Genomic DNA, 5,846 nt, shown 5'->3' with positions numbered 1-5,846 from the left:
GTTTATTTGTTTAATGTCTATACCCCATGTTTGACTCTTATGTATATATTTTTTACCACTGCATATCCAGCATCTGTACCACGCCTGGCACATAGTATGCTCTATGGCACATACTGTCAAAATTTTGTTGAATGACCAAATTGATAAAATGTCAAGAGATCTACTCTGAAATCCAGTCTTAAATTCTTTCTGACTTAGTAAATAACTTGAGCAAGTCACTCTCTACTTTGTTTGTCTTCCTTGGTTTAGCGAATAATAATACCTTACATATAATATATTGCATATTTACAATATTCATTTTTATAGCATTCACTGAGTGATTACTATGTGTCAGGTACTCTTCTAGGTTTTAGGGGCACAGCAGTGAACCAAAAAAGACAAAAATATCTGCCTTCATGGAGTTTACATTCTAGTAAAATCTGTTGTTTACTTTTGGTCTTGACAACAACCCTATGAAGTGGGTAGAGCTGCTAATTCTATTGATTTGCTAATGTGGAAGTAGAGGCTATGTGAAATTAAGTATCTAGTAAAGATCAATCAGCTAGTGAGTTCGAGAAACAGATATTTGTTGTCCAGTGTTTTCCCATTATGTCATCCTTTCTTCCATAACACCTCATCTAGCATGCGGAAATTTTCTGAGGAAAAGTAAGATCCAATTTATTTAACCTCTTCTGTAAAATAGACTGTGTAAGTACAAACTGATAACGTGACTCAGTTTCTAAAGTGGCTTTAAAAACTATGGCATTTCAAGATACTGTAAATCTAAAGAAAACTTAAAATTTTAGTCTGAATCCTTTTGTTTAGATATGGCCCATTCCTATTTTGTAACACCTGCCTCTTATACCTGGTCTCTTCACTGTAGGAGTTGGGGCTTCCTATTGTTAAATGTTCTAGTACTCTACATTAGCATAGAAATCTAGACATTGCCCATAGCGGATAACGTATTAGTTGCTAAGCAAGGGAAATTATTATGCCATCTGCTGCCTCTTATAAGGTATGTTATCACCTAACTCACTTTTTGAATCAACACACCAAAGGCACCATAAGTAATGTAAATTACGGTAGCTTGTACATTTTTCAACTGAATGAGCAGTTTGTAAAAAACAAAAAACCCACCTAACTTTGTGACTCTTCTAAATTTTAATAGATGCCTTGGAAAAATTATTTTTGGCCTACAAACTTTGTTTCCATGAGATAATCTTTTATTAGACCATTAGATACCCCGTATTCAAACTTAAAACAAGAACTATTTATTATGAGCTTACAATAGTTCTTTGGCATTCTTAGTAAGTTACTCATAGAAAATCAGGTATTTATTTTAATCCAATCATTTAAAATTCTAGAAAGCACTGAAATGCCCCAAAATATGCTTAAGCTTGCATAGAGGAAACTAGACATGGAAAATATATCTATTTGACGGAAATGACAAAGTAATTTCTTTATAAATCTGCCCTAAAGGCCATATATTTAATATAATTCTATTTGATTTTTGCCCCACTAATGAATTGGATTACCGTAGAAAAAAGACTTCTCAAAGTGTGTTCCTTGAGTATATTTCCTAAGAAATTAACCAGTATTATTGGAAGAGAAGAAAGATTTCTGTAGTTATATATGATTTTTAAAATGCTTGGTTAAAGAGGTTTCTTCACTATAGGACTTCTCAGAACTGTAACTATGTGAATATGTTAGTGTGTATTGTAATCTCTAGTGGGCAATATTCTTCTCAGTCACAGAAATATTTCTTCTTGGGAATATCTTGTGAGACTAGTGTTCTGGAAAACACAATACGGAAAACACTACCTTACAGTAAATGTTGGTATTTGCTTAATAGCTATGAAGTCTATATATTTATTATGGTTGTTCTTCAGTCCTCTTCCACTACAGCATACTCTCTCTGGGTACTCTCAATTGTACTCAAGGCTTTGAATACCACTTGCAGTCTGATGATATCTGTATATGTAAATTCACCAACTCTGTCTCCCGAGCTTTAGATACATATGCACACCTGCCTATCCAATTTTTCAAACTGAGTATTGAGGACTTCAAACTCAATTATCCAAAACTGAGCTCAATAGCTTACTCTCAAACCCACTCCTCCTGCTGCTTTCTTGTTTTATTACTGGAGATCGCTGATATCCACTCAGCTGCCCAACCCAGACACCTGGGAGCCATCCTTAACTCTTTTTACTCACTCTCTCTTCTCATGCAACCATCAACATAACCTAACTATACTCATTCTTTTTTTTTAAAGACATTTATTCAGTGTTACGATTAGACTATTACATTTAGCAATCAACAGCATAGGTGCAAACAAAAAAAATTTACATTAAAACCCTTTGTTGGAATGCTTTATACTTTCCACGGTACAGAAACTAAAATAACCCATTATACAATTAGTCACAAATACAATCCCTGAGTTTTTTGCCCACACACATGAGTATTTGTCTAAAACATGTCTTCTTTGTAGCAGCTAGGCCCTGCCACCACTGTGCTTGGCTGAGTTCACAAATCTGCTGTAACCTGTAGCTTCCATGTCACTTCTCTGGCTCTCCTCTCTGGCTAAGCTTTGTTTCCCAGTTAAAATATTCTGCCACTGCCATAGCTACTGCTGCTACTGGAACTGCCATAGCCACCTTGGTTTCCTGGTTGGGCAAAGTATTGGCCTCCACCACCACAGTGGCCAGAGCTTCTGCCTCCAAAGTTTCCTCACTTCGTGGGTCCAAAATTTGAAGACTGATTGTTGTAATTGCCAAAATCATCGTAGCTTCCACCACCTCCAAAAATTGCTTCCATCATTGCCAAATCCATTATAGCCATCCCCACTGCCACCGTATCAACCACCACCATGGCTACTACCAAAGCCACCATGACCACTGAAATTTCCTCCATGACCAAAGTTGTCATTCCCACCAAAACCACCTCCATGACCACCACCAAAATTTCCAGAACCACTTCGACCTCTTTGGCTGGATGAAGCACTAGCCATCTCTTGCTTTGACAGGGCTTTCCTAGCTTCACAGTTGTGGTCATTCACAGTGTGGTATTTCTGAATGACAATCTTATCCACGGAGTCATGGTCATCAAAGATTACAAAGGCAAAGCCCCTTTTCTTGCCACTGCCTTGGTCAGTCATGATTTCAGTCACTTCAATTTTCCCATACTGTTCAAAATAATCTCTTAGGTGATGTTCTTCAGTGTCTTCTTTAATGCCACCAACAAATATCTTTTTAAGTGGGCACCTGGTCTTTGAGAATCTTCTCTTGAGACAGCTCTCTTTGGTTCCGCAGTTCTTCCATCCACCTTGCGTGGCCTTGCATTCATGGCCGCATCCACCTCCTCCACGGTGGCATATGTGACGAACCCAAAGCCCCTGGAGTGCTTGGTGTTTGAATCTCTCATTACCACACAGTCCGTGAGTGTTCCCCATTGCTCAGAATGGCTCCTCAGGCTCTTATCTGTTGTTTCAAAGCTCAACCCTCCAAAGAAGAGCTTCCTCAGCTCTTTGGGTTCTTTAGGAGACTCTGACTTAGACATAATGGCAGGGAGAAGAGAGACTTTAACGATGCTTCTTCAGTGGCATCTATGAGCAGAAAGGAACTATCCTCATTCTTTATAGCCCTGAAGTAAGTCTACTTCACTCAAATTGCATTTAACTTAACTAAAGCCTTTATCATCTTACATAGATTGCCAAAGTAACCCATCATTCAACAGAAATATAATGTCAGTCACAACTCAAACCATGTATGTAATTTGAAATTTTCTAATAGCCACATTAAAAAACATAAACGTAAGAGATAAAATTAGTTTTTAAAATATACTTTATTTAACCCAATATATGTAAAATAACCCAATATATCCAATATATGCAAAACCCAATATATGCAAAATACATTGCAACATGTAATCACCGTACAATTACGGATATATATAAATGAATGATATATTTTACATTGTTATTTTTACACTAAGTCTCTGACATCCGACGTGCATTTTCCACTTTAAATCATCTCAATTCATACCAGCCACATTTGAAGAGCTCAGTAGCCACATGTGGCTGGTGGCTATGATATTGGACAGCATAGCTCTGACTGGTTTCCTTGCCTGCAGACTCTCCCCTTCCAATTCATTCTCCCCAGCAGCAGCCAGTGTAGCATGTTTGATTCTATCACTTCACTGTTGAAGGTCCTTGATTGATTTTGCATTGTATAATCTTTCAAGACCCATGATAATAAGCTGTACTTACCTCTTGAACCTCATCTCATTCAACTCCACTCTAAGCTCCATACATACTGATATCTTTATGGTTGTTTCCCAAAGATATCATGCCTTCTCTCTTCTAGGCCTTTGTACATGTTGCTTTCTGCTTAGAATTATCTTCCCCAAATATTTTGCCAAATGAACTCCTATTTAGGTCTCAATTCTTCCAGGAAATCTTCCCTCAATGCAAAAGTCTGAATAAGCTGCTATTCCTATGAACTCTCATTGTATCATCTGCTTACCTAATATTAGAATTTATTGCAGTGTGTCTTATTGTATCCTCTGAGGTAAACTTTGTTACAGTTCATCTCTCCTGCTAGACTGTGAGCTCCATGAAGGTAGGTAGCAAATTGTGGTTCATTTTTTTCTCATAGACCATAGATAGTCCATGGGTGGTGCAGGAACTCAAGAATGTTATTAAAAGATCAAACTTCTCCCACTCAGCCATTCTTTAGTGTCAAGTTTGTCACTGCATGCTCACAAGAAGGCTACTGCAGCTCCAGGTACTAGACTCAAGTGCAAGGCAGGAAGAAGAGGAAAGAGAGCTATGACAGCCATACCTGTCCATTTTATGAGGAAATCCAAAGCCTCTCCAGAAACCCCCAGTACACTTCCCTTTAGAGCTCATTGGCTGCTACTGTGTCACATGGCCACATTTGGCTTCAAGGAGGCTGAACAAGGTAAATATTGACTGCACAGTAGAAAGCAGCATGGAGAAAGGAAATAGGAACACATAGTGAGCCAGCTAAACATAAATGTTTGCTCTAAGTACTTCTTTTGAAGTCTTTCTCTCTCCTCAATCCCTAAGATTTAGGGAGTGTTTGTGCTTTGTGCATTTGAGATATTTGAAGTTATATGACAAGGTTGTAGGTGTATGTTTGAGATATTTGAAGTTACTTTACAAGGCTGTAGATCTGTTCTAAAGCAAGAGCTCAACAATATAGGGGAAAAGGAAATGCATTTACTTCCTTTGTACTAAGATTGCAAAGAGAATGAAGTGGGAACTGAAAGAATACACTCCAAATTTTACTTAACAAAATGATAGTGAAGCAATAATTTAGTTTTCTTGGATGGACCTCCAATCAGCATGAAGTCAATGACTCAGTGGGGTAGAGATGAACACTTGAGTCACAGTGCATTAAGTCTTGACAATTAATGCATAAACAGAGTCACTCACTCTTTGATAAAGCACAATAGGAATCATTCCTTTGAAGGAGTAAAGTGTCAGCCTTTATATGAAACTCTCCTACTAGTATAGTGACAGCTGATTCTGCTGGCTAGGTGATCCTAAATTGCTGAGCCTTGTTTCTATAACCAGAGATAGGATCAGAAATAAGGATGAATAAAAATTGATCTAGAATGTGAAATAGTTGATCCAGCCAGAGCAGACTGCTTCTCAGTGGCAGGAGTGCTGTTCTGGCCATGGTTCTGCTATATAAGGCAGTCTTTCTGGCAGCAAGCATCAAGTAAGAGTATGATGCAAAAGTATCTATTGATCCTGTCAGCATCTATTGAACTAACATGATTCATTCTTCAACACTCACTTCCTGATAAATAGAAACAAAGTCAGAATGATCGAGTGCCTTGAA

General features: G+C 37.9%; 1 pseudogene; it reads right to left on the bottom strand.

The window, feature by feature from the left end:
• Positions 1-2,577: 2,577 nt before the first annotated feature.
• On the bottom strand, positions 2,578-3,534 carry LOC116466590 (heterogeneous nuclear ribonucleoprotein A1-like; annotated as a pseudogene).
• Between the last annotated feature and the right edge of the window lie 2,312 nt (positions 3,535-5,846).

Source organism: Hylobates moloch, unplaced genomic scaffold, assembly GCF_009828535.3.
Source record: "Hylobates moloch isolate HMO894 unplaced genomic scaffold, HMol_V3 SCAFFOLD_2, whole genome shotgun sequence".
Lineage (NCBI taxonomy): Eukaryota > Metazoa > Chordata > Mammalia > Primates > Hylobatidae > Hylobates > Hylobates moloch.
Note: the sequence above shows the minus strand (reverse complement) of the source record. Positions and strands in the feature narration are given on the sequence as shown.